A 13,756-nucleotide genomic window follows, 5' to 3' on the forward strand; every position below is an offset into this window, starting at 1 on the left:
CAAAGTTTACACATTGATTTAAGTTGCAGTCCCCTCCTCTCTGAGAAACTAATAATAAATGCTAAAAATGAAGTGGGAACACTAGACGAAACAAGCAAACAAGAAAAACTGAAGCAGGTTGCTAAAAGAGAAAGATTTGATGTTTCCAAATTCCATTTTATATCTTTAATTTGAGAAAAAACCATTTTATATTCTTTAATGGCTAAATAAGCTTCATCATGATCTTTATGTGGTCCAAACCATTGAACAACCAGTTGAAAAGCCATCTTACTGCCAACAGGAAAATTAATTATAGGGTCTTTTAATCAAATTTTATAATCAAATACAATACAAATTCAAATACGCCAAATCAGCCTATTTTCACAAAAACAAATACATATTTGTCACCAACCCTGCTTAAAATATTTACTTACAAGAGTTTTTAAATTTTTTTGTAAACACTTTTTATTATATTAATGATTTTAATAACTTAAAAACATTTTATTTTAATCAGTAAAAAGTTTTACTATCAAGTGTTTAAACTGATTTGTAATAAACTTATAATCAAAAATAAATTGTAATTAATTATAATTAATTATAAATTGAAATATTTTCTTCATATATTTTAAAGAAATATGCCATATAAGTACATGATAATAATACGTTGTAATAAACTTAGAATCAAATATAAATTGTAATTAATTATAATTAATTATAAATTGAAATATTTACTTCATATATTTTAAAGAAATATGCCATATAAGTACGCGATATCAACTCTCAAACTTGACATCATAGATCATGTGACACTTAAATAACTAAATAAAAAAACTTAAGATGTAGTATTTTTATTCAACTTTTTAAAATCTATTAATGAAACAATAAAAAAGCAATTTAAGATCCATGGTTTCCACTTGTGTGGTTTAGAAAACTTTCCATAATGCTACTTTCTAATTTAAATATGACATGAAAGAGTTAAAGCAACTTTTTATAAGTAGATGCTCTAGACATTAACATGTTTTGCAAATCAGGACTGGAAGTTTTGATACTTCAACCAGGAAGACTATCATACATAGTTTACAAGGTTTTACTAGCATATATAGTTTACAAGGTTTTCTTAAGATTACGCATTCTGGTAATAAATTAAAACAGCCTTATAATTACCTAAAAACCTAAGTATTACCACTGAAAATTAAAAAATTAATGGATTTAAAGAAGTTAATGAAGAGCTATTTATAAATGATTTGTAGTCAAAGGTTTTTTAAATCACCTTGAATAAGCAAACGTTTAAGATTTTTTTTAAAATTCGAATAATTAAATTTTATTTCATTCATATATTTAACAAACTTAACTTTGACGCAACTTATTTGTTAAGTTTTTAAAGAAATTCAATTGTTGATTTATAATTAATGTTGAATTATCTTCATTGTATAACTACATATAATTATCATCACTTTTATCATTATTGTTACCATGATATTAATAATAAATAATAAATATTAATAATATATAATGATAATAATAATAATTTAACCCTAACCTGAACCCTGATGTATGTACATTTCTTGCATAAGCAGCCCTTGGAATTCAGGTCTGCATTCACCAATACCAACTTAGCTGCTAACCTAAAAATGTCTGGGGTAAACAAACCTGCTTGAAAAATATTTGTCAAAACGTATTGATTGAATGATAGATTTGGTTTCATATAATATTCAGTAAAACCCTTAAATTACATATCTAAATATAAATGCTGTTTTTTTTTAAATAATTTTTTATATTTACAAGAGATAAAATTTGCAAACAAGAGTTTATTTTTATTATAGAGATTTTAATGTTTTAATTAAAAAAAATTTTTTTAACTTTTAAAAAAATTTATATAAAAGCTATATATGTTTTAACAAATTATGTAATTCATTTTCATTCCAAGCTGAGACCTTGAGTCCTAGGGAATATTACCACTTTTCAAAAGTCCTTATCAAATTATTTACAAAAAAAATCTCAATAATAAAAATAAACTCTTTTTTGCTAATTTTATCTCTTGTAAATATAAAAAATTCTTTAAAAAAGACAGCATTTATATTTATATATGTAAGTTAAGGGTTTTACTGAATATTACATGAAACCAAATCTATCATTCAATCAAATCGTTTTGACAAATATATCACTAGCCATAATAGCATGCTAACAATGGAAATATTTGGGCAAAAAGTAAATTTATCAACTAGTAGAGTAAATTACTGCTGCAGATTTAGTAATGTATCCAGATCTGCAAAATTTTGTTTTTGACTAGTTCAGCACAAACCAATATCAAGGGAGAAAAAGAGAGAAATGTAATTTGTAAAAGACGTAAAAAAATAGATGCTACTAACTAAAAATTTACAGTCTTACCATTTATTATGAATCCTGTTCTTAAACCAATTATCTCAACTGAGTTATCCCGCAATGTCTTTAAAAAAGCAGATATTTGTTTAGGAGACATAGATAAAATGTTTTGAATTGTTAAGCATGTTAACTCTTGCTCTGGAATCTGCGAATCATATTGAAAGGATAACAGTTTAACTAAAAACCAACTTTAATCTTTCAATTTCTAATTTGTCCCATATCTTTTTTAAAATTTATTCCAAGTTTGTTACATTCAAAAAATGAGATGCTGCATGAAAAAAAGTTGATCCAAATTTGTTTTTTTTTAATTTTTGTTTTGTATTTTGATTTTCTGTTACACCAACCACCAGCATAAGTTCACCATCTAAATTTACTTGAAACAAAGATACAACATCAAACGGTGTTTCTGTTAATTGTGAAGTAATCTCCCACTTACTACCTTGTAACAAAAGGAGAAACAAAGTGACCAATACAATATAAATATCACTTGCTAATGAATTAATAACAGGGGAAATTAAATCAGGGCAATTCATTTTTATGACACCAGGTGAATCTAAGCTAATTTTCAAAGTTAAAATCTGTTTATTTGTATTTGGAATAAATGGATAACCTTCTTGATGTGACACACTCTAAGAAACAAAAAATATACTTCTCAAGAAATATAAAAATTATTATGTAGAAATCACGGACAAAAACTATAAATAAAAAAGACTCTTTAAAATTAATTTTTAAATTAAAACAATCTCAAGGTTTGTCTTCAAAATAAAAACTAATATTCATCCATTTAAATTAAATCGAAACTCTCTCTCTCTCTCTCTCTCTCTCTATGTATATGCAGTACTGTGAATAAGTTTTAGACCACTTGTATAATTAGACGAATTTACAATTTTTTTCCTATGTAAAATTTTTAAAGCGTACTTAAGTTTAATAACATGTAAGAAAAGTTGAAAGAATATATTATTTTGAATAAATAAACAAAATTGATGAGGAAACATGAGGGATTTGTTTGTTTATTTATTAAAACAATGTGTCATAACAACTACATCCAAAGCAGGATATTCGAAGAATGCTGTTACAGAAATCAGAGAAACTGGCTTCCTTGAGGATAGAAAGAAAAGTGGTAGACCTCCTAAGCTAACAAAAGATGACAATAAATATTTAAAAACCCTATTATTAAGAAATACAAAAAAAGCATTAACCGAGCTGGCAAAAGACATTAACACAGCAACTGGGAAAAATGTCAGCTCTTCTTTTATTTGACGGCGCCTACTTAAATTGGGATTAAGAGGATGTGTTGCAATTCAAAAACCATTATTACGGTGTGGCATAAAGAAAAACGACTTAAATATGCAAAACAACACAAAGATTGGGCCCAGGAAATGTTTAATTGGGTTCTGTACACCGATGAGTCCAAATTTTGGATTCATCGGCGTCCATTCGTTCCAAAATTTAAATTTTGGAACGAATGGACGCCAATATGTTTAAAGAAGAATTGAAGAAACCTATCAGCCTGAGTGTTTAAACCCTACTGTTAAACACAGAGGAGGTTCTCTACAAGTTTGTTTATCTTCATCTGGAGTAGGTGATTTGATCAAAATAGGGGAGCGACTCACTGAGGAACATTATGTGGATATCCTAAGGCACCATGCTGAATCATCCGGAATGAGACTAATAGGTCATAATTTTATTCTGCAGCAGGACAATGACCCAAAACATTGTTCCCAAGTGGCAAAAAATTATTTAAATGAAATGGCAGAGGAAAGAGTACTTGAATTGATGACCTGGCCTCCCCTGAGTCCAGTTTTGAATATAATTGAGCATGTTTGGGATTATCTGGACAGAAAGAAAGTCGAACATGCTTTCTGAAATGCTGAAGAATATTTTGAAGTACTTCAAAGAGAATGGCACAACATACCCCAGGATTTTATAACTAACTTGTATGAATCTATTTCCCGGCAAATATTGGCTGGGATTGAGGCAAAAGGAGGACATAGTAAATATTAAGAGTTTTTTATGAAGTTTGACATTAAAAAGTTTGTAAATGTTCCATATTTTGTGTGAAATACATGTGTTTTAATAAGTTTATAATTTAGAACTACAAACTTAAATATCCCGTAGAAGAGTTCTCCAGGATTTTTTGAAAAAAATGTAAGTGGTCTAAAACTTATATATATATATATATATACTACTGTGTGTGTGTATATATATATATATATATATATATATATATATATATATATATATATATATATATATATATATATATATATATATATATATATATATATATATATATATATATACACACATATATATATATATACATATATATATATATAAACATATATATATATACATATATATATATATATATACATATATATATATACATATATATAAATATATATATATACATATATATATATATACATGCTGACCTCAAACTGTTAGAGGTTGCTTCGAGATCAGCAGCTAGGTCTACATTTCTGAATGCCAACCCTAATTCAGAGGGCTGTATATATATTCTGTTTACTTGCCGAGTAAATAAAGACTAAAAATCTGGTCTAAAAAAATAAATAAAAAACAAAATAATATTATGAAAATTTATGGTTAAACTCTAAACAGTTTGATTTCTAAAAAATTCTTACAGAGCATGCAATTATTAACCTAGTTAATCAAATAACGAACAGATTAAAAGTAAGTCAGTTTATTTAAAAACCTGTCAAAAGTAATTGATACAATATGTTTTTCTATAATTTTAGAAAAAATACAGCCATACTGTAACAAACAAAATATTTAGTTGGATTAAAAGCTACTTTACGGACCAAAAAAAATATGTAATCAATTGCAGTATATTAAAGATTAACAATATAGCTTATACCAAGTAAACAATATTTTAATGCCACTGTTGCAGTTATATCACTTAATACTAAATTTGTTTAATTATTTATTTTAAAAATAAAAATTAGAGGTAAATTTTGCAGTTAACAAGCTTAACTGCACCAATACCAAGACACAAGAGGTCAAAATCAAGACATCCAAATTACATTTTGAAGGCTAGGTATTGTCAAAGTTCCTCTATTCTAAGATCTTGATTATAAAGAACAAAAATTATGCAAATGAAAAATTTATATACTTTCATCAAACTGTCTTTATTATTAAACAAATTTTTTAATCATAAAAATATTTGGGAGATTAAGTTAAAACATTTGACTGACAACAAATGCAGCATTAACTATTTATGGAATAAAGGAATTATTAATACCTACATACGTCGGTAATATAAATTTGAATTTGACCAAAACTCAAATAAATTATCATATAAGTTTTAAAAATCAAGCAAAAAAAAGTTTGGAGTAGAGTTTCCACATATTCCATAGACAATAATGCCATAAAATGAAACAATTTCTAATTAGTAAAAAACAACATACATAATATATGCAAAGGGTATGAAAAATTATTTTATCAAAAATAATCATAAAAATATATAATAAATAAAAATAAATAAACATGAGACCTGATCATATAGAAGACTTTTGAGCTCTGAAACTTCTTTAAGAATGTGCTGGCTTGTATGCAAACCATTTGCTGACAAAATACTTTTTTTCTTCTTTTTCTCCTATTTTTTATTAGTCTCCATTGGTAAATGAAAACTATTGTTTTCAATTAGCAGATTAGAATTATCATTTTTGTTTAGCTGAACAGAGTTATTGGTCCCTATTGGTGGGCTTAAACTCTTGCTTGGATCCAAACACTTGCTTTCATCTATATTGTTGGAAATAGTGCTTGCAGTATAATGTTTAAGCTTTGAAATATTTGAATTGTTTGAAATCTCTAGATAGTTTGAACTCTCTTAATTCTTTAAAGTCTGCAGATGGTTTGAATTCTCGTGATGTATTAAAGTTGCTATATGGTTTAAATTATTAAGATTGTTAGAAATTTCAAGATAGCTTGAGGACTCTAGATAATTTGGTTTCTCTAGATGGTTTGAAGTCTCCAGATGGTTTGAAACCTCAAGATGATTCAAAGTCTTAATTACCCTTGTTGCATTTATTTCTGTGTCCTAAAAAAAATACTAGCAAAATTAATATATAAACTAAATGAAAATACAAACAACTCATACACATCTATATAAAAACACTGCAGGGACTTTATGCAAACAACTAAAAGTTTGAGTCCGGGCATCTACAATTTATGTATAAAGGACATGGATACAAGCTTGCAATGATAAGAACGAATTCTTCTATTTTAGCCATTATCTATTTAGTTAACAATTTTAATTATTGTGATTGTTAAAAATGTGGTAGTGGTATAGTGGTAGTGCACTCACTTTATAAGCAGTTAGTAATAATAAGTGTATTCCCACCACAACCCTTTTTTTTTGGTTCCACAACCGTTTACGGTATTTTTATTTTGGTTCATTAAAGTTTTTGTTTCAGAGATAAAGTGTTTAGAGAGGGTTGTAACAACATTAAAGTAACCTACTCAACTGTAGCAGCACTCTGGGTATTAAAGAGGAGATTAAAATTAAAAAAAATTTTTTTTTAATTATCTCCTGCACTAACATCAAATTCTGAAATAATTAATGATATTAATAAATATCATTATGTATAGGGGAGAACGAGGCTAGTTGGTAGCAGGAGTAAATTGACAATCTGTGTTTATCCTTAGAGTCTTTCATTGGAAAGTGAACAAAAATTACATATTTTACATATAAATACATATACTTTCTCATTAACCATTTCATTGTAGTATTGCTAGGATTAACCCATGCGCATAGGATATATTGAGATTTATGTGTTTTATGCACAAAAACATAAATTTTGGAACTTGCTTTTTACTTTAGAAAGAAAATAGTTTACTTATCTGTTAATAATAATTGCCCACTATCTGGTTATTTTTAATTGTGGAACAGAATCAAACCTGTAAATGCCATATAGAATACTTCATCAGTAGTATCAACCTTTTCAAGTATTGCAGTTACAGCACATTCTGCTGCCTTAACCATTATTTCAAATACACTACTAAGATGAGGACCTAATAGAGCCTTAATTACAATTAATACTACCAAAAAAAAAGAATAACAAGTTTTGAAAATGTAATTATAGTTCTTAAAGAAAGTTTACTTGTTTATTGCGATTTATAGTTTAGTTTTAAATTTTTAAAACTTGTTTATTTTTTACACTTGGTGGCTAGTCTCTTAAATAAAAAACATTAAAAAGTAAATCAAAGTAAAAAATAGGAACAGTTTTTAAATTTATATCGCAATTATCCATCTTCGTTTTTTGCCATAAAAGACAATTACTTGACAACTTTTTTTAACAAACCATGTTGTAGTCTAGTTTATAACAATAAAAACCCTTTAATAGCTGTAGAGTTATTAATTTTATCAAAGCTGTTGAGTATTTAGTTGTTGACGGTTAACTAGACTTTATTAGTCTATATAGAATTCATTAATACAATATTCTATTTTACTTCAACTAAAGCTTCTTGTGTAAATTTAGGAAACATGATCTATGCAACTGCATAGTTTGTTTGCTAACTTATTTTCTGATATTCTTCTTGTTAGTAAATTCTCTACATTAATACTAGTTTGTTGGTATGTACCTTCATTGTTTTAATTCAGTCTTTGATTGATCACACAGGTCACTTTTTCTATGTCATATAAACATTGTTAATAAGCAATAGCACTATATGCTTTATGAGATAAATCAGTTAAAACATATATTGATTGATTTTTTATCTGAGAATGTTTATCATGTGGGTATGTCCGGGTGATCTTTTAAATCTTGAAACCATTGATCGACTTTACTAACAACTTTATCTAGAATTTTATCATCCCAATTAATTCAATCAATAAAACTTTTTGTTTCATTATTAAATCTTGCGGCCATCTTTTTTAAGCAAAATTGATCACATTTTAAAAGTGAAAGCAATAAAATATTGCAGCCATTTTTCATAAAAAGGAAAAAAGCTTGAAAAAAGCTTTCATAGCACATCTTGTGTTACAAGATGTGCTATGAAAAAAGCTGAGCTGGTCTTTAATATTAAAAATACTTTACGTAAAATACATTGATTAATCAGGCTCCCCTTTTAACGAGATGAAGAAAAAGTGAAAAGTGTGGTAATCATTACCAAGATTATTATTTTTCACCTAATATCCCTTTTCTTGATACTGCCTAATAAAATTTTTTACTCATTTCCAAACTTTTGTTTTCGTCAAATAATTTTCTGTGTTTCTTGCATTTAATTTAATGGCATTGAATAATTGCACAGTGTGATTCAGCATAATCTACACGAATTAGAACATATATTTTTGGTTTTAATTCAATGCTCCATAATTATTAGTTTTTTAGATGCTTCTGCCTTTTTGAGATTTTTGCTTAATTAAATACTTTTAAGCCTCCACCATCACAGTTACACCATTCTTTACACCATACACCATTACAGTTCGTTACACTATACATCATTACAGTTACATTACAATTTACACCATTCGTCCTAAAGCTTGTTTTTTTTTAGTTTTTTCATTTAATGACTTCAGCAGGAATTCAACTGGCATTACTTTAAAAGAACTTTTATGCTTAACATAATGAAATTTATCTTTTTTGTTTTATCTTGCAGTGACTCAGAATTCAAGTATGAGATCTACATCAGAATTCAAATATGAGAGCTACATCAGAATTCATGTGTGACTTGGTACATTCATCATTAAGCAATACGATGAAAACACTTTTTTTAACATTATTTTTTCATTTCAGTTTTTTAATATTTGGCACATAAGAATTTTTAATTACCATATCTTTTTTCTTGGGTTTCCCTGCAAATCTTTTAGTTAAATTCTTTTTGTGGAGCAAACAATTGTGATTATATGCACAACCATTAATTCCAAAAATTTTTGAGTTTCTGTATTCTTTTGACGTGTGATTAAAATTCAGAGATTATGAAACCTGACTACCGGTCGGCCTAAGAACCATAAAACGGAGTTTTAGAGATGTACCCTCATTAGAAGATAATAGAATGAGCTTAGTCATAAAATGAGACACAAGCTACACCCATCAAGTCAAGTAGATCCTGCATTCAACATCCAAAACTGGAAACAATGTATTTTAAATACATCTACACCAGCATAATAGATTAAGAAGGGATCATTAACTTTTTTATGTGTCTTTGTTATTTGGTTACTCAAATCACATAACTTAATTTTATACGTTAATTTGCCATCTCTGAGAAGCTGAATAATTTGATGTTTAGTTCACATAAACATAGACTTTAAAATCATTTTCTTTCTGCTTAGTGCCCACACTAAAAGATCTTTCATTACAAGCTTGGCCAGGAAGGCATACGACTCATGCCAAAATATGATAATGCAAATACTACTTGATTTTGAAAACTTGATCATTTCTGTTAAATGTTTTGTATACATTTTCAAAATGCGCTGAAAAATTTATTTTAACTATAAAAAAACTTAAAAAAAAAACTCATCCTAAACAAGCAAAGAAGCAAACTAATCTTCATGAATAAATAATAAACTATAACAATAAGATTATTTAAATTATGTTTGGAATAAATAACTTTGAATCATTTATCCCTACTAATATATTATTAATATAATATTATGCGAAACATAACAGTTGTTTACTAAATACGCACATTTAAAAGTTAAAAAAAAGATTCTTAACGACTTTAAATTACGATTGTCTCTTTAATAAACTTTATATATGAGTTGTTAAATTTAATACACTGGAAAACAAAATTTTTGTTTTCCAGTGTATTAAATTTAACAACTCTTATATAAAGTTTATTAAATAGACAATCGTAATTTAAAGTCATTGCTTATAAAATAAATTTTTTTTTTAATTACATTATCGCAAAAAAGTTTAATATAATTTAATAAAATAAAATTTTATACAACTTTTATTGATACTTTAATTAAAATCATTAGTTACTTTTAAAAAAAAATATCATTAGTTACATAAAAAAGCATTTTGCTAATATAAATTTGCTAGTAAAGATAAATGTGTCAAAGTTATTTATTTTTGATGTAATTAAAAACAATTTTTTTCAGTGCATTTTTAAAATGATAAAAACCGTGGTAAAACCTTCAAAACAAAATATTATTTGTGTGTTCATAAAAAAGCTTTTTTCTTGCCTTCCTGGCCAAGCCTGCTTTTAGCTGATTTGATTTTCAATTTCTTATTTTTACCATACTTCTGTGACAAAGAAACCCCTCTGCTACCAATTATATTCTGATGGTGATCGATTAAATGAAATTAATTGAGTTATTACTTATAAAATATATTACTTATAACATATTACTTATAAAATTACTTATTACTTATAAAATTTATATAAAATTTATATAAAAGTTATTACTTATAAAATATATTACTTGCAACATATTACTTATAAAATATATAATTTATAATATAAACTTGCAATACATAATTTAAGATATTTGATGGTTAAAATAAACCTTTTATTAATATTTGCCCACTATCTGGTTTTTTTTTGATAAAATGCATAAATTAACACTAGTAATTTGGGTATAGCATAAAATAACGAAATATTAATCTCTTCAGATCAACCCTATTACTTTTTTTAAATAAAATCAAATATGTTTTAAATTATTGGGCATAAAAATAGTATCATTAATAATAATAATATATACAACAGCAATAGTAAAATGTTCATTAAATAATATATAGAAATTAAATAGATTATGTTTACCTGCTTTTTAAAGCTCTGTGCTAATGAGCCAAGGGAGACATTACTATCTGAATATAAACAAGATTTAACCTCTCTATCACAATTTATATCACTTTTAAATAAACTTTTTTCATCTTTGGTTCCATGAATATCTTTATTTTTTTAACTTAATATAGAAGTTTTTGGTTTAGTCATTATTTTATTTTCTTCATGTTTTAGATTTTTTAATGCTCCTTCAGCTGAAAAAAACGATTTTGTAAACAAGCTGTCAAACACTTCATTATGAACACTTTTTAATGGACTAGTAAAATTATTTTCACTATAACTATCTTTATCTAAAATATTACACCAGTCAATAACTTCTGTCTTCATATCATAGTCTATGTAACTACATGAGTCAAACACAGGGTGCAAGTGCACAGATTGTGAAACTTCTAAATCATAAATGAAAATAAAAGTGAAATTGAATATAAAAAACAAAAAAGACTATTAACATTCTAAACTAAAAAATATTAAAATGTTTTTGAATGTCTAGAGCTTTACGGAAAAAGATAATGATTAGATAACATGTCTGACATCATACTAAAAAATCCTGCTGCAAAGGACTTAAGTACATACATGGACAATCTTATAGCCTGCTGACGCAAAGGAGAGTCGCTACGTCGACTTAAGTTTGTTTTGATTTTCTCAGAAAATCAAAACAGACTTAAGATTGTCTTGTTTTGCAGCGGCGATTTAGTTTACAGAATTTTGTCATATTTTATATAGTTTTAAGATTATCTTAAGTTCATTTGCATTGTTGCTTCTCATCAACTTAAATTTTTATTATTTACTTGTTATATTATGAAAAATAAGTACTTTAAAAACAATTTGGTTTAATTAAGAAGATCAAATGCAATGATGAATTAAAAACATTAAATGCCTTTTTCTCAGAACAGCAAAAATGGACTTAAAATGGACTTAAAATGGACTTAAAATGGACAGTGTATTAAAATATGTATAAATCTTCTAAAATCAATTATTGTCTTCTATAAAACTAAATCTTGAAATGTGGATGTCTACTATTATAAACTATAACCGATTTTAGGAGTTTTGATTGATACCGACAACTTGGAACTTTTTTTCTTTGCATATCATAAAACTGTTTGAAGTTGTAATGAATAGATTCAAAAGCATGTTCTCACAAAAAACCAAGATATGTTCCAGAGTATTTGTCAGCCATTGATTCCAAAATAGCTGGTACACGAATGACTAGAGCATTTTATTTCAGTAATACTTTTTCATTCAATTCCATATATGCTTCCTTGTTAGTATTGATGTGATTGTAAGATGTCCAAACGTAGACTTAAGCGAGTTTTCTCAATACTATTAAGTGCTTTCATTGCACACAAGCTTTTTCAATTCATCAGGTACAATTTCAAACTTGGATATGAGAATATTGTCTAATGTTTGAATGTTATCTAATAGCTTTAAACACTGCCTTCTCTTGAACTGGCCGCTGTGCAATAAATCCAATTACCTTATTCCACATACCCATGGAAATAGATGTTTTTGTTTTTGACAGTATATTGTCACCTGTTATACAAATAGTTATTATTTCTAGAAAATAAATAAAGCTCCATTGAAGTAAGGATTTCTGCAACAAGTGTACAATCTTGGTAGGTCTAGCAAAGGAGTTTGGACACAATTCTTGAATGGAGCAGCAGAGACTTTTTTTTCTGTGAGTCTTACTAATCATATGAAGTGCTCTAAAAAAGGTAGACTTAAAATCCTGAATTAAAAAAATATCCAAAATGAGGTTTTAACTGTACAAAAAAAATATTTTATAATGCCAAACCAACTCTCAATTACCTTATGTGGCTATATATTGTGAAATGTCTTGCTTTGACAATTCATACCAATTGCAGAGATGAGTAGAGAAGCTGCTTTAATGCCAAAATAAATGTTTGTAAGCTTTAAAGTCGAATGCTAAAAAATGCTTGAACTTATCCTGCTTTATTTCCTCTATGTATAAGGACTTTAAGTTCATTCACTTCACAATCAATAATACTTAAACAAACCTTTAGAAGTCCTTCTTCTCTATCTATTTTAATCTTCAAAATAAATTCTGGGGATATTTTTTTTTTCCACTAGTTGATTTATTAGCTCAGACACATTTGTACAGTAAACTAAACAATTTGTTTGCTTATTGATTTAAAGTTATGCAACATCAAAGAAAGGATCTAGAACACAGTCTTGAAACACAAGTTTTTCTTTTAGATTTAAAAAACTCTGTCCCTTTATAGCTCCTATGAACACTACAAGCAGTTTCTGTTTAGGATACTTTTACCTTATTATATTTTTGAATCTTGTTACTTCACTAGCTGGCTGACTTTCGTGGTTGAATTTCCAAAATTTTCATGGATTTCCTTAAATATATTGTGATGATTGTTATAGCAATATTATGATTGTTATAACAGTAACTTTACAAAACCGATTTCCTCTTGACAATAATTTCTAATACTGGTTTAGAATGATTAATGATTGCAACACAAGCAATTACCTTTTGAAAACTATATGAAAAACTCTCTATAATGATTGTTAAACTATTTCCTAGGAGATTAATTCCACACAAGGAATTCTTTCTTGAATAAAATATAAGCCATAGCTCTATATGAATAGAGCTAATATATCAACAAAGTTGGAA

At 26.8% G+C, this 13,756-nt stretch overlaps 1 long non-coding RNA gene across 1 annotated transcript; it reads right to left on the reverse strand.

The window, feature by feature from the left end:
* Positions 1-6,324: 6,324 nt before the first annotated feature.
* Positions 6,325-11,510, reverse strand: LOC136074811 (uncharacterized). The gene is made up of 2 exons (XR_010635459.1): positions 11,092-11,510; positions 6,325-6,424 (listed from the first exon to the last, which is right to left on the reverse strand). It is a non-coding gene; the product is annotated as an uncharacterized LOC136074811 (long non-coding RNA).
* Between the last annotated feature and the right edge of the window lie 2,246 nt (positions 11,511-13,756).

This window comes from Hydra vulgaris, chromosome 01 (genome assembly GCF_038396675.1).
Source record: "Hydra vulgaris chromosome 01, alternate assembly HydraT2T_AEP".
NCBI classification, from domain to species: domain Eukaryota; kingdom Metazoa; phylum Cnidaria; class Hydrozoa; order Anthoathecata; family Hydridae; genus Hydra; species Hydra vulgaris.